At 46.8% G+C, this 27,359-nt stretch overlaps 2 pseudogenes; one reads left to right on the plus strand and one right to left on the minus strand.

Annotated features, from left to right (window-relative positions):
• Nucleotides 1-3,562: 3,562 nt before the first annotated feature.
• Nucleotides 3,563-4,444, minus strand: LOC112611707 (annotated as a pseudogene).
• Nucleotides 4,445-20,919: 16,475 nt separating this feature from the next.
• LOC112611604 lies at nucleotides 20,920-21,658 on the plus strand (annotated as a pseudogene).
• Nucleotides 21,659-27,359: the final 5,701 nt, after the last annotated feature.

Genomic DNA, 27,359 nt, shown 5'->3' on the forward strand with positions numbered 1-27,359 from the left:
CTCAAGTGATCTTCCTGCCTCAGCCTTCCAACATGTTAGACGTGGGCCACTGTACCTGGTCTAATGCATTTTTTAATTTGGGAGGTTATATTATTTAATATTTTGAAGTACTGAATGTGTTGAACAACCAACTTGCAGAATTCCCGAACAATGGACGGTCAGCTGTCACGTCCTGGTTCAAATCGTCCCAGCACACCACGGCTAAAAACCTTTCAGCCAACTTCCACTTATGTCTGCCAGGGCAGGACAATGTCACTTGGCCAATCCCCATTAAGAGGGGCTCTGGAAAGGCAAGAAACTATTCTGTTCTCTCTAATGGAACATGACCAGGGAGAAAGCAGCTGGCAGGGCCAGCTGGGCCCTCCAACCAGCAGTGTCCACCATCGACCAACTGCCCTAGAACTACACCGTGCTGGGCATTTGGGGCACTGTTATGAGCAAGAGTTTCCATTTTTCTTCTCATGGGACCTTCATGCTAGTGGCAAGAGACAATTTTTTTTTTTGAGACAGAGTTTTGTTCTTGTCACTCAGGCTGGAGTGCAATGGTGTAATCTCGGCTCACTGCAATCTCTGCCTCCTGGGTTCAAGCAATTCTCCTGCCTCAGCCTTCCAAGTAGCTGGGATTACAGGTATGCACCACCACGTCTAGCTGATTTTTGAATTTTTAGTAGAGGTGGGGTTTCACCATGTTGGCCAGGCTGGTCTGGAACTCCTGAGCCACTGCGCCCAGCCAAGAGGGAGATTTTAAATCAATAAGTATAATTGTGATGAATGCCAGAAAGAAGAATGTGTGTGATGGGGAGGGGACCTAAGTTATTGTCTCATATTTTAACACTTTCATAGGCAATAACTAAAAACTTAAAAGCTTAAAACAACACACACCTTTAAGCCAACTTTGGCAAGCTAGGAGTTGAGCACATTTTAGCGGGTCCTCTGCTTGGGATCTCATGCTAAGCAGGTGGGCTGCATCCTCATCTGAGGCTCCACCAGGGCAGAATCCATTTCCAGGTCCGCTGAGGTTATTGGCAGAATTCATTTCCTCGGACCCGCTTGGCAAGGGCCCAGCTCTTTGCTTCCTTGCCTACGGGGCCCCTCCAAAGGTCCTTTCTCAGCACAGCATCTCCCTCCGGCAGCACCTGCAAGCGGAACCTTTCTCTCTAGTGTGCGAAGGTGATGCACCGTGACAGTGACATCCCATTGCTTTTGCCAGGCACTGTGGGTTAGAAGCCAGTCACCTGTTTTGCTCGTACCCAAGGTCAGGAAGACTATGCAAGGGCATAGGTCATTGGGGGGTCAGTCACTTTAGGGTGTGGCTGCCACCTCTGAACTTGGTGAGACTTTAAGGGTTGGTAGGAGCTGGCCAGGTATAGGGGTGAGGGTGTGTCAGGCAGGGGTGAGGGCATGGAGGGGGATGCAGAGGCCTGCACCCTGGAATGTCCTTTCACTTCCTGAGGTTTTGTTCTCCTGATCCCTGAGTACGTCCCAGAACACGGTGGGGCCCTAGCAGGGGAGAGGTAAGGAAGCATGTTATGTTCATCCGGGGACCTTGTTAGGCAAATCAGATTAGGGGCCAGGCTTTCAGTGGTGGGTGCGAGTGTGGGAGTGGTGAGTGTGCAGGTGTGTGTGGGAAGAGCGATGGGGATGGGGTCAGCCCCAGCCACCATGAAGACCTTAACTGTGCATCCACCCATCCCAGCAGCATCCCTGAGTGAGTGCCTTCGGGGTGCAGGTCCTGTTTTGCACAGGGAAGTGAATCAGAATGGGACATTTCTTTGCCTTAGAGAGGTCACACTTCTTCTTCTTCTTCTCCTTCTCCTTCTCTCCTTCTCCTTCTTTTTTTTTTTTTTTTTAATTTGTGACAGAGTCTCGCTCTGTTGCCCAGGGTGGAGTGCAGTGGTGTGACCTTGGCTCACTGCAACCTCTGCCTCAGCCTCCTGGGTAGGGTAGCTGGGATGATAGGCATGCATTACCATGCCTGGCTAATTGTTGTATTTTAGTTTCACCATATTGGCCAGGCTGGTCCCAGTCTCCTGGCCTCAAGCGATCTGCCCGCCTCAGCCTCCCAAAGTGCTGTGACTACAGGCGTAAGCCACCACACCGGGCGAGAGGTCACACTTCATGCCATGTGGGAGGCAGCCACTCAGACAGCACCCCAGCTGGCGCTGGGAGTGAGGGGTGCTTAGTGTCCTAGGAAGGCAGAGGGCTGCATGAGAGGTTCGGGGAGGAAGAACTGGAGGAGGATTTGAGATTTTCACCTGAGCAGCTGGGTAGATGGAGGGGCTGTTCACAGAGAATCACAAGAATGCAGGTTACGGCACTAATAAAGCACTCTGTGTTGGCCCGCGGAAAATTTGAGATGCTTCCCTGTGTCCAGCTGGGGCTTTGGGAAAGGTCAGGGCTGGGCATCTGAGTGGGATGGATGTCTCTGGCAGGCAGCAGAGCATGTGGATGGTTTGTGAAGCCCGGAAGGGCATGAGATTTCCTGTAGCAGTGCCCACTGCAAATGGAAGGGCATTTGGCCTGAGCCCAGACATGTACAAGTTGGGCAGAGAAGGGGGTGGGTCCCTGGGACCCACCGAGGAGCAGCTATGGAAGTACAGGGAAACCAAGGGTGTGGGATCACATGATGCAGGAAGCTCAAATAAGATGAGGAAAGAGGTTTTAAAGACCATCAGGGCTGGGGACAGTGGTTCATGCCTATAATTCCAACACTTTGGGAGGCTGAGACGAGAGAATAGCTTGAGGCCAGGAGTTTGAGACCAGCCTGGGCAACATAGGGAGACCCCATTTCTATAAATAAATAAATAAATACCATTGGTACTTGGCGTTTCAGGCAGGGAACAGCAAACACATGAAAGCTCTGAGGCAGGAAAGGGAAGTGATTAGTGCTCGCTCCTGGTTCCTTTATCAGACCTTAAAGAGATGCAGAGACATTTCAGGTACTCCTTGGCCGAGCTCCTTCAGGGAAGGCCTAAGTTCGCTTCTACTTCCCATCTATTAATTTTTTTTTTTTTGGAGAGAGAGTCTCACTCTGTTGCCCAGCCTGGAGTGCATGCAGTGGCACAATCTCAGCTCACTGCAACCTCCACCTCCCGGGTTTAAATGATTCTCCTGCCTGAGCCTCCCCAGTAGCTGGGACCACAGGTACGCACCACCACGATCGGCTAAGCTTTTGTATTTTTGGTAGAGTCGGGGTTTCATCTTGTTGGCCAGGCTGGTTTCGAACTCCTGGCCTCAAGTGATCTGCCTGCCTCAGCCCCACAAAGTGCTGGGATTACAGGCGCGAGTAACCGCGCCCGGCCGTATTTCACTACTAATGCCCACCATACGTGCTTCCAAATGTTTGCTGAATGACAAGGTGAACGAGTGAATGCGACTACGTGACTTCGGGCAGCAGGCAATCCTATTCCTTGGACCTCAGTTTCCCTATCTGTAAAGCAAGCCTGTCTCTCGCTCTCTGCCCTAGAAGCCTGAGTTCTGGGCTTGAGATGAGCGCGTCCTGTAGAGCAGAGTCCAAGTGGACGTTGAGCTGGGTCTTCTAGGAGGCCAGGATCCGGCCAGCTCATGGGTCCGGTCCTCCCGCGGGACCCCGCACGCCCAGTTCCAGCGCCGCCCCGCCCAACCTCCCTTTGCTCCCCCAGGCCCCGCCCTCTCCGCGCAGCTCGCTCCCCATTGGCCGGGGGGCGGGCCCTGGGCGCCCGGCGGGGCCGTGTGCGCCTGCGCGTTGTGTGTCCCGGCCGCAGCCCCGCGCCAGCTGCAGCTCCTTGATCCAAGCCGGATCCTGAGCGGGGAACACGGGCCGAAGCTGCGGCGGCGGCCTCGCCCCGGGGCTCCATTGCTGAGGCTGCCGCGGCTCTGTCGGTTGCTCAGCTGCGCTCCAGTCGGCCCAGGCGCCGCGGCGAGGAGCGAGCACTGCGAGGCAGCGGCCTGAGGTGAGACGGCGCGACGGGCGACGGGGTCTCCGGACCGGGCGGGGGTCTCTGCCCGGGCGTGGCGGCTCCGAGCTGGGCTCCGCAGGGTCCGGGGTCGGGATCCGGGGTGCGTGCGCCTGGGCTTTGTCTCGGCCTCGGGTGGCACCGGGGGCTTCGCGCCTGTTGCGACGCCGCGTGGGCCCGCGCGGGGGTCCCGGTCGCCCTGCGGGTGGGGGCCGGTCCCCACTGCTTCCCGGCTCCCCGCGTCTGCCGCGGAGGGAACTACATGGACCCGGGCGCTGGCTTCTGCCCAGTTCCCCCGCGGCGTGGCTGGTCCCCGTGTGCGGCAGAGGGGGCCCTGCGAGGACCCACTAGTGGGGCGGGGTCCGGGTCACTGCGAGTGGGAGACTCCACCGTCCTCCCCGTCCTCCCTGGCAGCGAGACAGCTTCGCCAGACCCACTGAGGGGACTGCGCGGACCCTCGGACGAGGGGGTCCGTGACTCTGGGTGGGGGCTCTTTCCCGTCCCCGCATGACGGCTTCCTGAGTGTTTTGTCACCCATAGGTCCCTGCGTGGACCCGTGCGCGTGGGTCCTGGCCGCCCTGCTAGTGGGGCTGTGCGCCGCCCGGTGGCTCGTCTGGGTCGACCCCGCCTGGGACGCGCGTGTAGTGGGGGTCCGTGCGCCGGGGGCGCGGTTGGTGGGGGCGCACTGCCCCCGCCCCGTGATTTATCCTCTCACTTGCCGGGCGGGAGGAAGCGAGAGGCGCGGGCCCGGAGCTGTCGCGCAGCGGCCGCACCCACCTCTGCCCTGGCCGGCGGGTCCTGGGGGGCGAGGGGCTGTCACCGCGCGTCCCGCCGCCGCGCTTCCTGCTCTGGCCCCGGGCTGGGCTCTGATTGGAGGGAGCAGGGCCCTTCTGCCCGGCGCTTCTTGGTTTCTTCCGTTAGTAATGGGGAGGAAAAAAAAATCTGGAAAGCCGGAGTGAACTTTGCAGCTCTCAGTCCCAAGAATTTGGCGGGCTGGAAAATGCGTTTCAAGCAGGAGCATCCACACCCACGGAATGAGGCCAAGGCAGTTACAGTTAGAGGTCAGATTTATGAGGGGAGAGCGAGAGTGAGGTCCGTGGGTGGGGGGACTTCGACCTCAGCTTGATGGGAAGACCTGATGCTGCCCCTCAGACGCTGTATTTCTCAGCCACCAAAGAAAGTGGAATCACTCCTTAGTGAATGCTTTCATCAAACCTTTGAAAAACCTGTAATGTCCCAGGAAGCAAAATCAAACTGGACAGTTTTCCCCTTTTAAGAGTGATAAACGTCCTGGAGACAAACAGCAGAAGGCTCAAGGAGTCCAAATACTCAACCTGAAGTTCTTTCTGAACAAGAGATGGTGTATAAGTAACAGGCAGACAAGACAAAACTGAACTAATCACCGCAGGTGTGGCTCCTAGCCCTGTAGCGTGTCATGCAGGCCCTTTTGCCTTCTCTGCCCTCCGCTGTCCCAGACCCCAACACTAACACCCACCTCCAGTCATCAGCTCCTGCCAACGCATTGCTATGAACTCTGTTTCGGTGGCTCCCTTCTCTCTGAAGTTTTGCTTGTTCTCCTGAAGTCCTGGTCTTTAAGAGCTTATGATCTACAAGGACAGATTGGCTTTGGGCAGTACATAGTTAACTGTAGCACAGCTTGAAAAATGCTCTGATAGAGGTGGGCAGGCAGTTTGTACATGTGGGTAAATGCGAGGTCCTTTTTCAATACCATGAATCCAAGTATTCATGCTATTTTAAATCTACAATTCTTTGACTCTCCAGAGGGTTTTTGGATTAATTTTTTTTTCTATTACTTCCTAGTGTTTGTTGCATAGTTCAGAGTACTTGATTAAAACTTACCAGGTCGGCCGGGCGCGGTGGCTCACGCCTGTAATCCCAGGACTTTGGGAGGTCTAGGCAGGCGGATCACTTGAGGTCAGAAGTTCGAGACCAACCTGGCCAACATGGTGAAACCCAGTCTCTACTAAAAATACAAAAATTAGTTGGGCGTGGTGGTGTGCGCCTGTAATCGCAGCTACTCAGGAGGCTAAGGCAGGAGAATAGCTTGAACCCAGGAGGCGGAGGTTGCAGTGAGTTGAAATGGCTCCACTGCACTCCAGCCTGGGCCACAGAGTGAGACTTCGTCTCAAAACAAAAACAATGTGCTGGGTCTACCTCCGGCTCTGGAATTTTCCTGGAAGGCCTTCTCTTCTGGGCTTCATTTTTCTCACCTTTGAGGATCATAAACTACGTAATTTCCAAGAATCTTTGCCCTACACCTTTAATTCTTTCAAGCAAATACAGCAGAGTACAATTCTCTTCCCCGCAATGGTGTAAATAATGGAGGCCTTTGAAAATGTGGATTCTAAAGTGGAAGTTCTTTTTCTTCTTCCTCCTTTTTTTTTCCTTTTTTTTTTTTTTTTTTGAGACGGAGTCTCGCTCTGTCGCCCAAGCTGGAGTACAGTGGCCGGATCTCAGCTCACTGCAAGCTCCGCCTCCCGGCTTTATGCCATTCTCCTGCCTCAGCCTCCCNTTTTTTTTCCTTTTTTTTTTTTTTTTTTGAGACGGAGTCTCGCTCTGTCGCCCAAGCTGGAGTACAGTGGCCGGATCTCAGCTCACTGCAAGCTCCGCCTCCCGGCTTTATGCCATTCTCCTGCCTCAGCCTCCCGAGTAGCTGGGACTACAGGCGCCCGCCACCTCGCCCGGCTAGTTTTTTTGTATTTTTTAGTAGAGAGGGGGTTTCGCCGTGTTAGCCAGGATGGTCTCGATCTCCTGACCTCGTGATCCGCCCGTCTCGGCCTCCCAAAGTGCTGGGATTACAGGCTTGAGCCACCGCGCCCGGCCTTTTTTTCCTTTTAAACAAGTTTAGTTACATGAGTATATACTGTATCTCAGAGTTAAGGACAAGTATCTATGATGAAACCTTAAGAATATCTTGCATATTCTTCACAATTGTGTTTTATGTGCCGCATCTTCACTATGTCCAGTTGGTTTGTTTTTTCTCATTAATGGAGTTGTTGAGCTCAGAACTTTTCAGGAGCATTTTGTTGATCTTTTAAGTGTCATGTGACATATGTTCCAATTTAACATTTTATTTTGTGGAGTAAAATGGGAGTAAATGGAAATTTGAGAGTGCCTTGAGTAGATGTACTTGGCTTTGTGTAATAGTTTGAAGGATAGTTTAAAATTACCACTTGTGGCCGGGTGTGGTGGCTCACACCTGTAATCCCAACACTTTGGGAGGGCGAGGCAGGCAGATCACGAGGTTAGAAGATGGAGACCATCCTGGCTAACATGGCGAAACCCCGTCTCCACTAAAAATACGAAAAATTAGCCGGGTGCAGTGGCACACGCCTGTAGTCCCAGCTACTCAGGAGGCTGAGGCAGGAGAATCACTTGAACCCAGGAGGTAGAGGTTGCAGTGAGCTGAGATTGCACCACTGCATGCCAGCCTGGGCGACAGAGTGAGACTCCATCTCAAAAAGCAAGAAAAAAAAATACCACTTGTAAAAAATTGCGTCACATGTTGAATGACCTATATAGGAGCTACAATTCTAAGGAATATGGTAATTAATTCTTTAAAATAGTAAGGCCAGGTGCTGTGGTTTACACCTGTAATGCCAGCATTTTGGGAGGCTGAGGTGCGAGGATCACTTGAGCCCAAGATTAGAGGCTGCAGTGAGCTATAATCATGCCACTGCACACCAGTCTGTGTGATGGAGTGAAACCCTTTCTCTAAAAAATAAAAAAGTAAATAAATAATTTAAAAATAAAATGCTAAGCTCCTTTCCAATTTATCTGTTTGGTAAGGTGGGAATTTGATGTGCTTGAGTTTCTTAAAGCCACGTGTCTCTGTAGAAAGGAGACACAATTTTCTCTGCTATTCCTAGTTATTTGGATGATTATAGGGATTAAAAATAGCCATTTGGTCAAGTTGTGAGCTACTGAATTACAATTTTTGCTTCACTCAGTAGGATTTTGCCTTTATTTTGATTTGCATTCTTATCTTAATTTAGGAAAAGATCTTTGTTATATGCCCCATGCACTTTGTTCTTTTGGGGAATCTGATCTTAGGAGAGGGCTTCAAAACGTGACCAGATTTTCTTTATGGTTTTCTAGATTTTATTAATGTTTTAATAAAACAACTAGTTAATGCTGCTTCTGTGTCGAGGTATTTTTCATTTAGAGTAGGCTTGGTTTTTATGTGGATTAAATGAAAGGAAGTCTCTCACGGAAGGGGACACATGGGTATGGAGAAGACAGAGGGCATATATATATATATATATTTTTTTTTTTGAGATGGAGTCTCGCTCTGTCGCCCAGGCTGGAGTGCAGTGGCAGGATCTCGGCTCACTGCAAGCTCCGCCTCCTGGGTTCACACCATTCTCCTGCCTCAGCCTCCCAAGCAACTGGGACTACAGGCGCCCGCCACCACACCCGCCTAATTTTTTGTATTTTTGGTAGAAACAGGGTTTCACTGTGCTAGCCAGGATGGTCTCCATCTCCTGACTTCGTGATCCACCCACCTCGGCCTTCCAGAGTGCTGGGATTACAGGTGTGAGCCACTGTGCCTGGCCGACAGAGGATTTATTTTTGAGCTCTACATTTCAGAGTTCTTTTCTCTAGCCCTGGCCAGGGTCCCAAACAGGGAACTTAATTCACTCTATCACTGAAGTATACTCTTGCTTTGATGCCACTGGTATGTTGTCCTAGAGATTTGCTGTGGCTGCTAGGAGTGTTTCATAGTGAAGAACTGATGCGACTTCTCTTTTGTCAGCTTATGAGTCTATAAACCATCTTGTTTCCTTTAGTATTATCTCCCTGGAACTGGAAGGTCAGAGATGAAGTTTTCTTAGATTATAAGTCTTAGTCTTTGCTATCTACCTTCCTCTGTCTCCCATGTCACCTGCTTTTTTCCCCTGTTTTTCATTTTAATGTTTTTATTGGATAGGTGTCTATTATTGCAGGCTGCCTCAAAACATTTTTGGATATTGACAGGATATAAGTATGAATAATATGTAAAAGATAAGTTTAGTTCTTTTGAGCAGAGGATTTGGTTTCAATATGTGGCCCTATTAAAGCTTTTGTTAAGTTCAAGTACTTTCTGAACTTCAGTTCTCTTACCTGTAAAATGGAGTTAGTTATTAGTAATATCTGTTCTGCCTAACTCAGAAGATTGTTTTGAGGATCAAATGAAATTGTGAATTTAATGAAATTTTGTAAATTTTAAATGAAATATTGTATTACCTAAGATTTTTTTTTTTTTCAACACCCTATTAAGAATGGAATGAATCTGGGTTTTCCTTTGAAATCCCAAATGTTTAATGTACAGAGAAGTTTTAATGTGTCTGTTGGGGAGCTTCATTAGGATTATTTTCTATCTTTAATTGGCCAGTATTGTTTTGTATTTTAGCATTTTTAGGGAACATCAAAATTTGTGTTTCAGTTATCATTAATATTTTACAAAGTTATTGAATGTGCATGATTTTGTATTTAACAATCTCTTCAATTATTTACATTCCCATGTAAAAAATGCAGTAATGAACATCCATGTAAATAACATTGCCATGCTTTAATGAAGCATAATTTCTTGACATTGCAGTTTCTAAGTGCCCTGTCTTGAGGTTGGGAAAGCTAAAGGGCAGTCAGAGGTCAAGGTCAGCAAAGCGTCACCTTTGACATTTGAAATCCAGCAGCAGGTATCACAGTGAACCCCATTCCAGCATCTAGGAAGTTTCTCTGCCCTGCCTCTCCTCCAGCCACCTCCAAATCTGTGTCTGCGGTGTTGGTCCTTCTTTCCTCTCTCTCCTCTGCCTTTTCTTTCTCTTCACCAACTTCTACCGAGTGCCTCTGATGCCCCAGACAGTGGCAGTGGGAGTACAAAGGCTAATAAACCTGGCCCTGGTCCTCAAAGAATTTATGTTTTCTGTGCAGATATTAAGTTACACTGTCATACATAGTGTTGACAAACATTGATACAGATTTCCTGTGAAGTGCAGAAGCACCATCCTAGAAGCAGAGATGCGGAGGCAGCACTGGTGACTCACACATGGAGAGCTGGAGTTCTTGGTCTAGTGGGATAAACTGACCTGGACATCATTTCAGTGCAGTGGAGTGAGTGCTGGGACGGCCTCCCTCGGGGCATCTGGGACTGGGTTTGTCTGGTGTTTAGTCTCCTGCCTGGTACTTAGAGTTTGTCAGCAAGATGAGCGTTGGGAGGTTTCTAAGTGAAAGGAAAGGCAGTCACTTACCTGAAACCTGAAATTTGTGGGTGTTCTGGGCCATTTATAATTCACTGAATCTGTTTTGTCAGAACAAGTCTATCATCTATTGTTTTGGATGGAGTGTGGCCAGCCCTGCCTTGCGATGTAAGGAAATCAGGAAACGCTTGTCAGGTGTCAACACCGTGCCAGACACTCTTCCAGGGGTTTCCACGTAAATCACTGTATTCATTTCTGTTGCTGCTTTACCACATTTCCACAAATTTTGTGGCTTAAAACAATTGAAATTGTATCATCTCACAGTTCTGTGGGGCAGAAGTCTGACGTGGGTGTCACTGGGCAAAAATCACCACGTGGGCTGGGCTGCATTCCTCACTGGAGAATTGTTTCCAAGCGCTTTTAGCCAAATATAGTTCCTTGTGGTTGCAGGACTGAGGTGTCTGTTCCCTTGCTGGCCATCTGTTGGGGGCTGCCCTCAGCTCCTGAGGCCTCTATCTGGTCTTTGCACGTGGTCCCATCAGCTTAGGACTAGCTAGGCCAGGGACCTGGTCAGGCTCTCCAGTTCCCCTGTGTACATTTCTCTTTTTCCACTCGGAGAAAGTTCTATGCCCTTTTAAAAATATTTTTTCGAGATGGAGTCTCGCACTGTTGCCCAGGCTGGAGTGCAGTGGCATGATCTCAGCTCACTGCAACCTCCACCCTCATAGATTTGAGTGATTCTCCTGCTTCAGCCTCCCGAGTAGCGGGGACTACAGGTGCCCGCCACGACGCCCGACTAATTTTTGTATTTTTAGTAGAGATGGGGTTTCACCATTTTAGCCAGGATGGTCTCCATCTCTTGATCTCGTGATCTGCCAGCCTTGGTCTCCCAAAGTGCGGAGATTACAGGCGTGAGCCACCGCGCCTGGCCAGTTCTATGCTCTTCCAGGCTCCTGGGATTAGATTGGACCTCCCTGGATAGCCCAGGATACTCCTCCTAAGGCCTGTGGCAAAGCCCTTTTGCTGTGTGACATAGTCACAGGTCTCGGGGGTTGGAATCTCCCACCACAGTTACCAATCCACTTACTACAGCAGCCTGGGAGGTGCTTTTCATTGCCTCTGGTTAACAGATACCAATTTTTTTTTTTTTTTGAGACGGAGTCTCATTCTGTTGCCCGGGCTGGAGTGCAGTGACGCGATCTCGGCTTGCCAGACTTTCCACCTCCCGGGTTCAAGCAGTTCTCCTGCCTCAGCCTCCTGAGTAACTGGGACTACAGGCACGTGACACCAAGCCCGGCTAATTTTTGTATTTTTAGTAGAGACGGGGTTTCACTCTGTTGGCCAGGCTGGTCACAAACTCCTGACCTCGTGATCCGCCCACCTTGGCCTCCCAAAGTGCTGGGATTACAGGCGTGAGCCACCGCACCCAGTCATGAAGATCCTTCTTAAATGAAAAAACCGTTCCTCTGACTTGATGTGAGGCTCTTGGTGAGACTGATAGCAGTGGAGACAGGTCCATCAGAAACGGAGCTAAACTTTGTGTTCTGGAGTATTTTGATGGCCTGCCCTGATTATGTAAGTTTTGCTAAGAAGTCATTAGAGTAATTCCTCTACTGGAAGAAACACCCATATGGGGAATTTGGGACCTTGCCTTTTCAAGTTTTACACAAAGGACTCTTCATGGGTGAAAAGTACATGATTCCAGGTCCATTTCTAGAATGGAAACAGCTGCATCCACCCAACAGCGATTCATATTCCTGAGTTTGAGAGAATCTGGTTGTTTCAAGGCTGAAACCAAAAGCCCAATAAACAGTGTTTGTACCTTTGTTCATAGTTAGGAATTAGGTGCATCCCGTGGTCAAGAAAACAACTGATGGTGGTCACCAAGTAGTTTAAAACCAAGCAGGACCTCATTTTATCATGTGGGTGTTTCTGATTTTTTTAATGAAGTTTTTATTTTGCTGTGCAATAAATGACAAGCTCTGACTTGAAATACATTTCCTTTAATAAACCAGAATCTAGGGCCGGGCACGGTGGCTCACGCCTGTAATCCCAGACTTTGGGAGGCCGAGGAGGGCAGATCACGAGGTCAGGAGATGGAGACCATCCTGGCTATGGTGAAACCCTGCCCCTACTAAAAATACAAAAAATTAGCCGGGCATGGTGGTGGGCGCCTGCAGTCCCAGCTACTCAGGAGGCTGAGGCAGGAGCCGAGATCACGCCACTGCACTCCAGCCTGGACGACAAAGCGAGACTCTGAAAAAAAAAAAAAAAAAGAAGAAACCAAAATCTATAATCCTAAGGTTTTTAACCTGGCTTTCAGAAATGCATGAAGTCCCCAAAATCCTGTGCAACAATTTTGTGTATATGCATCCAGGTGTGTTTATGGGGAGATGATTTATAGCTCTCCATACATTTTCAAAGTGGTTGGATTCCAAAAAATTTCAGAATACACCACTTGGTCCTGGTGTGGTGGCTCACACCTGTAATCCCAGCACCTAGGGAGGCTGAGGCAGTAGGATCCACTGAGGTCAGGAGTTAAAGACCAGCAACATAGAGAGACCCCCCCCTCAACAAAAAAAAAAAAAAAAAAAAAAAAAAAAAAATGCTGGGTGTGGTGGTGCACACCTGTGGTTCTAGCTGCTCAGGAGGTTGATCACCTGATCCCAATAATTTGAGGCTGTAGTAAGTTAGAATTGCACCACGGCACTCCAGCCTGGGCAACAGAACGAGACCCTCTCTCAAACAAAAACAAAAACAAAAAACCATGTCACTTAATATACTAATGTTGTTGGTCAAGTATCAGATTTTGTTTAAAAATTAAATACTCATTTTTTTTTTTTTTTGAGACGGAGTCTCGCTCTGTCGCCCAGGCTGGAGTGCAGTGGCGTGGTCTCAGCTCACTGCAAGCGCCCCTTCCCGGGTGCACACCATTCTCCTGCCTCAGCCTCCTGAGTAGCTGGGACTACAGGTGCCCGCCACCACGCCTGGCTAATATTTTGTATTTTTAGTAGAGACGAGGTTTCACTGTGTTAACCAGGATGCTCTCGATCTCCTGACCTTGTGATCCGCCCACCTTGGCTTCCCAAAGTGCTGGGATTACAGGTAAATACTCATTTTTAGCAAAGGTGTACAGGCATACAGCTCCAAGAGTCAGAAATTAACAAGGCTTAGAACAAAACCCAGCAATCCCCTACTTTACCCTTCTCCACCCTGATCCATGCTCCTTGGAGGTTACTGTGTTTATGTTTTAGCTCGTTCTTCTAGATGATGTGAAAGACAGGGAGATGTCCTACTGTGGAAGACAAGGATTCAGGTTGCTTACCCTCCCCGCTCCTCCTGTTGCCCACGTTTTTCTCCCCCATCCTCTCAGTATAATTATTGTGATAGTGTGGCCAGGCATGGTGGCTCGTGACTTATCCCAGATTTTTGGAGGCCAAGGCGGGCAGATCACTTGAGGCCAGGAGTTGAAGGCCAGCCTGGCCAACACAGTGAAACCCCGTCTCTACTAAAAAATATAAAAATTAGTCAGTTGTAGTGTCGCATACCTGTAGTCCCAGCTACTCAGGAGGGTGAGGCACAAGAATTGCTTGAACCTGCGAGGTGGAGGTTGCAGTGAGCTGAGATCGTACCACTGCACTCCAACCTGGGCAACAGAGGTAGACTCTGTCTCAAAAAAAAATTGTGATAGTGGGATACATACAATATTGTGTCTATTTAGTATTCTTCCTGATTTTTGGCCCAGAGCTTCTAAAACCCTTGTAATTTCCTGAGTGATAGGAACATCATTGGTTATAATATTTGGTCTTAGGTTTCAATACCTGACACAAGAGCTTCTAAGACTTTTGGAATCTCTGGGGTGATAGGAGTGTCTTTTGTATGATAATGAGATGACAGGTGGCTTCGGGCCCCTAGACAGGTTCAGGATTAGGGCTGGTTGCCAGAAAGATGAGTCATGAGTAAAGAGTTGGACGTATCAGCCTCACCCCTACCTCTGGGAGGGGAGACGAGACAGGCTGGAGATTGAGCTAGTCACGGGTGGCCAATGACTTAATCATGTCTATGTTATGAAAGCTCCATAAAACCCTCTAAATATTGGGTTTGGAGAGCTTCTGGTTTGGTGAACTCATTTGGTGCTGGGGAGGTGGCACTTCCAGGGACGGCAGGGGAGCCCTGACCTCTCTGCCCCATGGTGTGCCCTGTGCATCTCTTGCATTTGGCTGTTCCCGTGTTCTCTTCTTTGTAATAAACCAGTAAGAGTAGGTAAGTGCCAAGCACTTTGCGTCTGTCACCTCTCTTACTTTTTCAGCAACACTGTGTGGCAGATAATGTCCTCATTTTGCTGGTGACAAAATGAGACTGATGCATTAAGTAACTTGCTCAAGGTCACGTAATAAGTGGAATTCAAGCTCTGACTTCGAAGCCTGTGCTTTTAACCAGCATGCTGCATACGCGGCCTCTTCATTTGTTAGGATTTTTGGTGTCTCTAGGGCCTGACACCAAGTTGACCGTTGTGGCCTAGAGCTGTTATAACGGAGCTTTTAGAGGCCCTGCTGAGAACAGAGCCAGCACGTCCGGATTGGCAGGGCAGGGGCTGTTCCTGCTGGGAGCTGCCCGCCACTCCCTGTGGCCCTTGGCTGATCTTGCTCATCCACTCCCTCCCTCATTCAGTAGTTCCTGAGTGCCACCTCTGTGCGGAGGAGAAGGAGGCAGCCTTCCAGCCCAGGTGGGGCCTGCAGGTACACACAGGGAGAGGCAGCTGTGCACTGAGCTGGCTGTAGGCTGGGACAGTGTGGCTCCAGAGGTGGCGATAGAATGCTCTGGGACTGCAGAGGGAGCACGTGCTTCTGAAAGGGAGGAAGAGGCAGGCACCGCAGAGGAGGTGTACTTGAGTTAGACTTTGAGGGAGGAGTTGGATTTCCACAGTGGAACCGAGCGGCTGAGGCTTTCTCAGCAGGTGAAGATTACAGCCAGCCAGCCTCAAATGTTCAGCTTTTCCTGAATTCCCTTTTTTAGGACAATGCAGTAAGTTTTCAACAGAGAAAAAGCAGTCACCTCCATGTCATTCATGTCCTGCAAATCCTGTGTGTAGTTTTCGATGCTTAGCAGATGGGGGCAGCCTGGGCCATAAGAGCCTGTGTGTCCACCTGTTGGGACACCAGTCAGGTGTGGCACAGGGCAGTGATCACTGCCTGCCCCTGAGGAACTCAGTTGTACTTTTATGAGGAGAGGACAAAGAAAGCTGTTGTACAGGGGGCAGGAGACATTTCACCTGCAAAGCAAGGCACAAAATACATAGTCTGTGCCCTGCATGAGAGACCTAGCAGAACTGTGTGCTGATTCCCACCCCTGCCTCCCCTCTTGAGAGCGAACCGCCCATTGTACCACGGTGGAAGGCATTTCTGAAGCCTCTGCCATCGGAGTGATCTGTCACTTGCCCATTGAGCCTTAGGGGCAGCAACCAGGTGGTGTGGCTGAAACACAGGCCTTGGCCAGACCTGGTTGGGCATGTTGGTTCTGCCACTGATTGTGAATTACAGAACCTTGGAGAAGTCATTGTCTTTCTTTGTGCCTCTCATGTAAGATGGGGAACACTGTGGCCATTGCAGAAGAGCAGACAGGTGGAGCGAGTATGAAGTGTTTTGTACGTGTGTGGCATACGGTGAATGAAATGGCACTGATTGACATTATTGATAGTAATAACAGGTTTCATTCAGGAATAAAACTGGTAAAGTAGGCCTGGCGCAGTGACTCATGCCTGTAATCTCAGCACTTCGGGAGGCCGAGGCGGGCGGATCACGAGGTCAGTAGTTTGAGACCAGCCTGGCCAACATGGTGAAACCCCATCTCTACTAAAAATACAAAAATTAGCTGGGTGTGGTGGTGCACGCCTGTAGTCCCAGCTACTTGGGAGGCCGAAGCAGGAGAATCGCTTGAACCTGGGAGGCAGAGGTTGCAGTGAGCTGAGATCGCGTCACTACACTCCCGCCTAGGTGACAGAGTGAAACTCCATCTCAAAAAAAACCTGGTAAAGTATTTTACTCAGCCTAGGTACGTGTGGTAGAGCCGAATGAAAAGCTTAGAAAAAGATGACTTGAGAACTAGCCCAGCAGAGGAATCAGGCGGGATGCGTTGTTACTGAGTGAGTGAAATTTGCACCTGCTTTCTCCCAGGCCACGTTGAGTTGTGTACAACAGAGAGCTCAGGTGTTGGGGGCAGTTTACATTTAGCCAAAGGCACTGGTTGAAGAATGCATTGCTGTTATGTGAGGAACATTGGGCTTTGAAAAAGCAGAACTGGATCCACGTTCTTGCCTGGTAACTCTTAACTGTCATCTAGTTTGTAAACGGGAATACAGTTCACTGAAAAATTCTTGTGACAGTGGGGAAAGGATTGGGGCGTCTGCATTGCTGTGTGTAATATGGGTCATATGAAAGAGCATTTGGGCTGGAGGGAGACTTTTCGTCTCTATAACTTTACTTTCACAGAACAATTCCATCATGATTTGAAGATTTTTGAGTCAAAACTACATTGTTCTGCTATGTGTTTTAGGGCAAATTTACACCTACAATTTGCTTAAATATTTCAGATGATACAAGAATATATGTGTGGGGTAAAAAGCTGAAATTTGCATTCCCTCTTCTCTAGAAGTAACCATTGTGAATAGTTAAGTCTGTATTTCAGCTATTTTGTATATTATAAATACACAGTGAATATATGAGTATATATATATACATATATGTTACACAAACACATTTTTAGAGATGGAATATTGCTGTGTTGCCCACACTGGCCTCAAACTCCTGGGCTCAAGTGGTCCTCTCGCCTCGGCCTCCCAAAGTTTTGGAATTACAGGCGTGAGCCACCGCGCCTGGCCTGCATGAGTATATTTACTAATTGCTAAGTTACTCTGTTCAGTACGTGTCTTTTGAACTCCTCCATGTGCCAAGCATTGTTCTGAATACCTTATATGCACTAATTCACTTAATTTTTAGAGCAGCTCTATTATTGTGACCCTTTTACAGTGAGGAAACGGAACCACAGAGAGGCTGGGGACGTCGTCTAACATCACACAGCCAGTGCTGTTGGAGTTGAGGTTTGAACCCAGACTGCTGGCTTCAGATCTCTTAGCTGTTATCATAGATGCATACCCAAACCTTAGGGTCGCCTCCCAAGCCTTGCCTCCGATACGGGCTGGCCTGAGCTCTGCGAGAGCCATGTATGTGAGGTTTCTTTCCTCTTTAAGAACACAAGTCTTGGAATTGTCCCAGACCCTGGTAGGACCTCTTGAGGACCAAAAACAGGGATTCTTCAAGCCTGCCCCGAGGCCAGATCTCTGATTTAGCTACTTGGAAGGTAGATGTGGAAGAGAGTAATTTTGCCAGAACAAAAAGTCAGGATGGCTGGGCTGACTGGGCCAGACACGGTGGCTCACGCCTGTAATCCCAGCACTTTGGGAGGCCGAGGCAGGTGGATCACCTGAGGTCGGGAGTTCGAGAGCAGCCTGGCCAACAAGTTGAAACTCCATCTCTACTAAAAATATAAAAATTAGCTGGGCGTGGTGGCGGGCGCCTGTAATCCCAGGTACTTGGGAGGCTGAGGCAGGAGAATTGCTTGAACCCTGAAGGCAGAAGTGGCAGTGAGCTAAGATTGTGCCTCTGCACTCCAGCCTAGGTGACAGAGCGAGACTCCGTCTCAAAAAAAAAAAAAAAAAGGAAGGGGAAGGGGAATGGCTGGGCTGACTCATCCTAGGGAAGAGGCCCTACAGCAGCTGTAGGACCTTGGCCACTTGGGTGGAAAAGAAGGAAGGAAGAGCTTCACCCATGGTGGTGACCTGGACTGCAGAAACCACACTAAACAGTCCACATTCTGGAGCCTGGCCACCCCATTTGCTTCTCTTCTCCTTGGGTAGAGGGTGTGGGGAGCTTTCTACCCTGGAGGCTGAGCAGCACAGCTTCTAACCAGGGTAGGCGTTTGTCTGTCCCTGGGAATACAAAACAGCATTCTCATAACCAGCCCAAATACTCCTGAACGGCTTTTTGTAGGGTGGGGCGGGGTGGGGCAGAGGGTCGTTTTGACTCATAGGTACCTTTTCCACTTTCACTGCTGATAACTGTGTTACAGGTTAAAGTTTTGTTTTTGATACTGAAGAGGGCTTAAGAGCGTGAGATATTATGGCACATCTAAGTCTGCTAAAATAGAACCGTGGGGTAGTGCAGGAAAATCTCTTCTAAATTATGGATCATATATGGTGAATGTTAGAAGCCATGTGTACCTAAGTTGAAAAATCAAAACATATCTTATATTTGGGTGACCCCGGTAAGTCTGGATACCACTGCGCCTTGTGTGAACACAGGATGCTGAGGTGTAGGGATCAACAGGCTTTTTCTGGACGTCTTGCGCTTCTCCCTTGGGGTAAAGTGGGGCGGCAGTAGGAGCGCACAGCTGTTGGGCCCCTAATATTTGTCAACTGTTTTACATATGGGATTCCATTTAATGCAATCTTGGAGGTAAAATTATTTTATTGAAGCTGAAGATAGAGGTTTAGAGAAGTTAAGAAAATTGTTCAAGGTCACGTCATTTCTTTTTTCTTTTTTTTTTTTTGAGACAGAGTTTCGCTCTTGTTGCCCAGGCTGGAGTGCAATGGCGCGATCTCGGCTCACCACAACCTCTGCTTCCCAGGAGTAATTTTTACCCAGTAAGAAATGTATCCTAGTTATTGTCTTCCTGAGCTCCTCCACCTTTTCCTCTTAAAATTGCAATTTCTGATGTTCCTACAGGGCATGGAATCTGATGGGTTGGTCCATAAATATTGACAAAACAGAAAGAAGAAAAACGAAAGAAACAAGCTTACCACTTCACCTTATGTGTGAACCTAAAACTCAGTCGTACAATATTTCTCTTTACCGGCATAAGATGGAAAGAGAGAATTAAATAAGCCCTTTTAAAATTCTTAGACACTCCTTATAATGTCTCAGGTGAGTCCCTGAGGATGAGCTGGAGTTGTTTGCAATACCTACCTCGTACTTTGCACCTTTAACACACACACACACACACACTCCTAGACTCTCAGGCCTCAACCAGAACCTCAGTATTGGGTTTCATGGAGTCCGGCTTTTTAAGTTGCTCCGAAAACTGCCCACAGCATTTGCCTTGGTGGATGGCACTGGGGATATGGAAAGGAAATTGAAATGTTTCCTGTGATCTTTTGTACCTTTTGAATTTCACACCTTTTAATTTTAATTAAAACCACATGCATGTATTACCAATATAAGGTATTAATTGATTAGCTATCATTCAATATCAGCTCAGAATGCTCTTCAGTTACTTCTGTGTAATTATATAGACATAATTGTGAAGAATTATTTTTTTAAAAAAGGAATACTGAGAGTCTAAGTTAACACTCGGGGTGACACTCGGGGCTGGAACTACTAGATATTCACATAGAAAAACATGGACCTCAGCCCCCTCTCACACCACCTGCAAAAGGAATTCAAGATGTGTCATAGGCCCCCATAAAAGAGCCAGAACCATAAGGCTTCTAGAAAAAAAGAAGGAACTGTCCTTACAACTTAGGGTGGACACAGATTTCTTGGAGATGGTGCAAAAAACACTGGCTGGACGTGGTGGCTCATGCCTGTAATCCCAGCACTTGCCACTGCACTCAATCAAGCCTGGGGGACAGAGTGAGATCTGTCAAAAACAAAACCAAAAAAGAAAAAGCCACTATTGGTAAAACAAAAAATTGATAAATTGGACTTCATTAAATTTTGAAATGTTCTGCTTACCAAATAACAATCCAACAAAATGGAATAGGTAAGCTACACACTGGGGGAAATATTTGCAGAAAACATATCTGAAGAAGCATCTTTAGAGAACTTCTGAAAGTTAACAATAAAAAGATGAACAACCAAATCAAAAGCAGACATGAGACTTGAACAGCCACATGACAAAAGAAGCTACACAAATGGCCAGCCAGCACGTGAAAGGTGCTCATGTTAGTGGTCACTGCTGGGCAAGGCAGGTTCAGCAGGTGAAACTCCATCAAGATAATTCACCACATCAACAGACTAGCTGGGACTACAGGTGCCCGCTACCATGCCTTGCTAATTTTTGTCTATTTTTTAGTAGAGACGGGGTTTCACCATGTTAGCCAGGATGGTCTCCATCTCCTGACCTCGTGATCCGCCCGCCTCAGCCTCCCAAAGTGCTGGGATTACAGGTGTGAGCCATCGCGCCAGCCGGATAATTTTTTTTAAAGGAAAATAAGTGTTGACAAGAAATTTTAACTGTGATACATTGCTGGTAGAAATGCATAAAGTTGCAATCACTGTGAAAAACAGTTTGCAGTTGCTCCAAAGGTTAAACATAGAACTACCATAGGACCCAGGAATTCTACTACTAGATATATAACAAAAAGAATGGCAAACAGAACTCAAACAGATATTTGTACACTAACATTTACAGCATCACTATTCCACAAGAGCCAAAAGATGGAAATAATCCAACTATCAATGAACAAATGAATGTATAAAAACAAGGTGGTACATACATGCAATTGTACATCATCCATCTTTAAAAAACAATTTTGATACATGATATGATGCGGATGGACACTGAAAACATGCCTAATGAAATAAGCCAGAAACAAAAGGAATATATTGTATGATCCTACTAAAATCAAGTGCCTAGAATAATCAAATTCATACGCAGAGAAGATGGGATACAAATCACTATGGGCTGGTGCTAATCAGTTTTGTAAGGTGCAGTTGGAAACTGGGGACATGGCAGCACCCGGCCCAGCACTCGGCCTTTTGGACATTGATGGGACCCTGACCACCCCACAGCAGAAAATTACCAAAGAAATGGATGACTTCCTACAAAAAGTGAGGCAGAAGATCAAAATGGGAGAGGTAGGCAGGCTGGACTTTGAGGAAGTGCAGGAGCAACTGGGAAATGATGTGGTTGAAAAATATGATTACACGTTTCCATAAAATGACTTGGTAGCATACAAACATGGGAAATGCTCGTGTAAATGTCATGAGCATTCCAAGTCACCTGGGTGAGGTCCTAATCCAAGATTTAATCAACTACTGTCTAAGCTACAATGCAAAAATTAAACTCCTGAAGAAGAGGGGTACTTTCACTGAATTCTGAAATGGGATGTTAAACATGTCCCCTATTTGGAAGAAGCTGTAGCCAAGAGGAACGCATTGAGTTCTACGAATTCAATAAAAAAGAAAATATAAGAGAAAAACTTGTAGATCAAGGAAGGAGTTTGCAGGAAAGGGTCTCACGTTTTTCACAGGAGGCCAGATCAGCTTTGATGTCTTTCCTGATGGATGGGACAAGAGGTATTGCCTGCAACATGTGAAAAATGGTGGTTATAAGGCCCTTTATTTCTTTGGAGACAAAATCATACCAGGTGGCAAAGACCTTGAGACCTTCACAGACCCCAGAACCATGGGCTACTCCATGATGGTGCCTGAGGACACACACAGGATCTGTAAAGAGTTTGCCTAACGTGTGAGTGGGAGGGGCAGAGGTCCCCGCTGACTAGCCAGCAAAGGGCATTCGGTGGCCCAAGCCAAGGGCCCTCCCGCACATGCTCACCCCCCGGCAGCCCAGCCAGGCTCTGCGCACTGTGTCAAGCACGTGTGGTCTTGACCTCCGCCGCTGACATGCCATGCCTCCACCTCCAGTGCCAGAAGCTTCCAGAAGGGAGGAGAAAAGACTTGTCAAGAATTGCTTAGAGGAATACCTCCCATAAAAGATTTTCCTCACCCATCCGCAGCCCCCTAGTCTAATATACCCACCCCAATACATGCAATCACAGTACACATGGTTTTTGGGGAAATTTCCCCATCATTCCAGGGTGATACAGAAAGAAAAAATGTGCCTGGACCCTCCCTCTTTGTCGTTCTTGTGAAAATGTAAGCATTAGTTTTAATGTCTGGACCTCTGCGTCAGGACCAAAAATGGAGATTTGGTGATGAGAAAGCAAGGACAGGCCATCTACAGTGGTCCACCCCAGGAGAGTTCACATACACCTCCTGGAACCAAGCTCCCACCTGCACGTTGCCTCGATGCAGGTGGTGGCTGTGAGCGGGGTCAGCGTGATGCCCAGTGAGTAGATGCACTCCTTCTGTTTTCCTGTTTGTGAAGCTGAGGCCTGCTGGACAGATGACTGGCAGAGTGACAGTAAACCCCGTGGAGTTTGCACCTCAGCTGGCCCTGACTCAGCCAGCTCTGTATTTACTACACTTGGAATAACCCAGCTGCTTTTCTGTATCTGTGATGGGAGTCAATGGGAACCAACAGCCCAGCTGGAGTTGGCACTGTCAAAACAGTCCTTCCCCTGGGGGCTGGTTCTCACCCAGGTCCAGCAAAACTAATGTTAGATGTCAGACTTCACCAAAAGGCCCTTCCGGTTGGCCCTGGCTGGGCTTCCCAGAGGCATTCCTCTCTAGTTCCTCAGGGATGGTGTGAGAACGTGGCTAGGGAAGAGGAACACGGGCTGCTCTCCTGTCAGTGCCTACCCAGCCCCTCACCCAGACTTTATGACTGAGGGGCCTGAGTGCAGCTGCAGCTGGGCCTGCGTCCCTCACTCTTTCCACCTTCTGCACATTCTTTGTGAAACTGGAAGGCGCTCACAGACCTCATCTAGAACACGGTGGAAGAGAACTTGCCTGGGAAACAGTTCACGTGTCACTTTTCAGGATGCGGAAATGCTGGGACCCACAGACCCTACAGTGGTTGGTGCTGGGGCCATGTGGCCTCTGCTGGGTACTTGCTGACCTGCGTATGGGGCCAGGGGAGCCCAGGCTGCCCTGCACTTCCACCTCCCAGCCCATAGCAAGGTGCTTTCATCACAGCTAAACCTGGTTCCCTCCAAACCTCCCAGCCACTTGGGCCTGTGACTGAGCCCCAGATGAAGTTGGCTGAAAGCAGGCAGTACCTCATCTCAGTGACTCCCAGAACATGGCCACCCACGGGCATCTTTCCTTGTTGAGTTTTGCAAATGATACTGTAATGACTTTTCAGAATGAAAAGTAGCACATTAAAGTGATTTTATTGTTTCCTAATAAAAAAAGAAAAAAGAAAAATAAATTACCATGGGCTGGAAATAGGGGCAAAGGAACTATATTGCTTACTGTCTTCAAGGTTTTGTTAGAAATAATCAAAATTTCAGGTGTAGATAATAGTGTTGGTCATGCAACACTGTGAATATATTGAATGCCACTGAGTGCACCCTTTCGTTAAAAGGTTAAAATAAACATTGTGTTATGTATATTTTCCCAGAATAGAAAACATGCACAGCTAAGTCCAGATGCCAATCTGGTTAGGTGCTTTCCTTTACCTTCAAGAGTTGGCCAAGGCTCGTCCAATACCTCAAGGCAGCTGGCAAGTCTATGACTGAAGTCTGCATTGGAAGAGAAATTAATGGAGGGAGGAGAAAACTTAAGAGTCCATACTACCCGCTCCCCAGGGCCAACAACTCTCTCTCCTGCACTTTATTGATCCAGCTGAGTATCTCCTGTGACACCTCCTTTTTTCAACTGAAGACTTTGCACCTGAAGAGACTCCCAGGTCTTTTACCTTGGCCCTTGTCAAGGCTGATCCTCTCAGCTACTGTCCATTTAACCTCCATTCATGTCCATGCCACATCAGGCGGAATGAATCCACTGTGAGAGAGGAGCCATTGGTGCTACCCCAAATGTCCCTTTCTGGAGGAAGCCACCATTATGCTGTACCTCCAACATGTCCATAAACACCGAGGCATCTCATTCACGCAAGGTGTGTGTCCTCCGACGAAGTTTCACGCTCTAAACCCAGAAAACTTTTGAAATCCAAGTTTTGTTGATTCCCCTTACTTAAGCTGTTCATTTGTCTACAAAACACTGCCCTGATTAAACTGCCAAAAATGTCATGCAGAATTTGTATGTTAATTCTGACATTTTGTTATTACAAGTGTTTTTCTCCCTTAAAATTTATGTCTTGGTTACTGATAAAAGTATACAACTACTAATGCTGTTTTCAGCTATGTTGCCAAGCACATTTATATAAAAATATATTCTTAATTATTTTGAGGATTTGACAAAGACAATAATAATCTCATTTGCTGTATACTAATCTTTACATGTGTTACTTTATTAATTTCTTGCATGCTGGGGCTTACCATACAGTGTTCAGTGAAATTGGTACTATGCAGCATGGTAGGAATGTATATTGGCACAGCTAATTTAGAAGACAGCTTTCTTGTTTCTTAAAAAAAGTTAAATTTGAACTTACCATTTGGTCCAGCAAATCCACACCGAGGAAATGCTCCAAGTGAACTGAAAGCATATTCTCCAAAGTCATTTGTACAGACATGTGTCTCTCAATGACAGTGACGTGTTCTGAGAAATGCATCATTAAGTGATGTAGTAATTACACAGACATCATAGCGTGTGCTTACATAAACCTAGATGGCAAAGGCCCCTATACACCTAGACTGTATGATACAGCCAATTGCTCTGGGCTTCAAACTGTACATCATGTAACTGTACTGAATACTGCAGGCAAAGGTTACAAAACGGTCTAAAATCTAAATATAGAAAAGCTACAACAAAATATGGTATACGATATAAAAATTAGTACATCTGTATAGAGCACTTTACCATGAACAGAACTTACAGGACATTGCTCTGCGTGATTCGGTGAGTGAATGGTGACTGGATGTGAAGGCTTAGGACCTTACTGTACACTACTATAGACTTTATAAACATTGTATCTTTAGACTACCCTAAATTTATATGAATATATTTTTATTTATTCAACACTTAACTTTAGCCTACTGTAACATTTAAAATGTATAAACTTTAAAAATTTAAAAAACTCTTGTAATACCACTTATCTTAAAACATAAACATATTGTATAGCTGTGCAAATTTTAAAAATATTATTCTATATTTTTTCTACTTTAAAATTTAAGTTTTAAATTTTAAACTTTTTTTGTTAACAGCTGAGGCTCAGACACACACATCAGCCTAGACCTACACGGGATCAGGATCATCAACGTCACTGTCTTCCGACTCCACATCTTGTCCCACTGGAAGGGGCAGAAACACACACGGAGCTGTCATCTCTTATGATAATAACACCTTGCGTACATCCTGAAAGACCTACTTGAGGCTGTTTTACAGATAAGTGGTTTTCTTTAACATGCAGATAGAATATACTCTCAAATAATTATAAAAAGTATAGTACAGTAAATACATAAACCAGGAACACAGTCATTTATTTTCACTACCAAGTATTATATACTCCACATAGTTGTATGTTCTATATAGTACTTTAACATAACTGGAAAACCAGTAGATTTCTTTCCATCAGCATCATCACTGATGCCTGTGTAATGTGTTACACTACACACTTGTGACAGCTACAAGACACTAGGGGATAGGACTTTTTAAGCTCTAGTATAATCCTATGGGACTGCCATCAGACACGCTATCCATCATTGACCAGAATGTTATTATATATTACATGACTGTATTATGAATGCTCAAAGCAGCATTATTCATAATATAAAAAACAGAAATAATTAAATGTCCATCAACTGATGAATGAATAAACACTGTTTATATATCCACACAATGGACTATGAATCTATGAAAAGGAAAACACATGACCGGCACATGCTAAAGTATCAATTAACTTCAAAAATAGTATCTAAATGAAAGAAGTCAGACTCCCAATATAATATGTTGCATGATTCCATTTCTATTACACAGATGTGAAATTTATACAGACAGAGTATCAGAGCAGTATTGCTTAGGGCTGGAGATGGGAGTAGGGATGGACATGGGCAGGAGGGGACTTCAGCGAGAGAAATATTTTTAAGTGAGATCATGGTGATGGCTGCACACAGTGTCAATTTAATAAATCATCAATTATATACCTTTATAGTTGGGTGAACTTTATGATAGGTTCACACCCAATATGGTGTGTGCATCACGCAATAATGTTATGGAAATTCTTACCTGGTTTTTAACCAGCCAAGATATATGCGGTTTAAGCAACATTAATTCAGATGGTTGCGATAAGTCATTTCAAGTTTATGAGGTAGTTGTCCTATAAATATATGGCGAATGTTATTCCATGAGTTTCCTGTATCTATTGCAATAATCATATTTTTTCTGTATTAACCTCTTACAGTGGCTAATTTTATTTATTGCATTTACAATGTTAATCTACCATGTCATATTTTGAAATCATATTGGTCAGAATTTATGGTATTTTTATACATCACATACTTCAATTTACCTTATCTGATTTTAGTTTTGAAGCTATGTTGCCATTTTATTTAATTGCACAGTATAGGATTTTCTAAATTATAGAAAATTATTAAGTCCTCCTTGAATTTTTGTTTTTAGAACTTACTTCTAGGAATTTATATGAGGTACAGTCCATAAAGAACTGTTTTAATTCCTCATACATGTCTTCAATGGGTATAGAATTGGTCATACTTTTCTGCTTGGATTTCAACACGAAACTTACCTCTTGTCTCCTTGGCAGGTAGGCAGACATGACTTTTCCCATTTTCTAAATGGAGACTGTGGGCAAATGCAGGTAAGTTCTTGGGGTATGTGAAGGGACCTCTCTTGCTCTCAAAAGACAACCCAAGAAGGAGGGCAGTGCCACAGCAGAACTGCTATTGATGCCACCTCAGCTAGATTCCAGAACAGATACTTACCTGTAGACAACTGAGGTGTAGGAAAACAGTGAAGCACCCAGCACCCAGCAGAGAAAGCAATGCCTGGGGACAGGGAGGCACTGATTGTGGCAAGGGGAAAAAACAGCTGCCAGAAGGCTGTTCACACAAGGGTCTCAGGCTGCACAGACACCCACACCTGCTGAGGGGGGTCTGGTTTTCACAAAGGATATGGCTCGGCCAGGCTACCAACAAGCAGTTAATAAACAGTAATACGACACTTTCCAAAGACCTTACGTGAGTAATGCGTTGATCCTCACAAATTTCCAAACAGGATGGTAGTACAGTGCCTCCTGAACAGGGTGAGGAAACTGATCCACGAGGTCATGGAGCCTGCCTGTGGCTCCATGGGATGGGTGCAGAGCTGGACGTTGGGCCTTCTGCCGGGACTGAGTGCCATCTTCTGAGCTCTGTCTACTGAGTGCCTTTGTCCTGTCTGCTGACCATGGGTCAGAGGTGCAGACTGCA

This window comes from Theropithecus gelada, chromosome 18 (assembly GCF_003255815.1).
Source record: "Theropithecus gelada isolate Dixy chromosome 18, Tgel_1.0, whole genome shotgun sequence".
Lineage (NCBI taxonomy): Eukaryota > Metazoa > Chordata > Mammalia > Primates > Cercopithecidae > Theropithecus > Theropithecus gelada.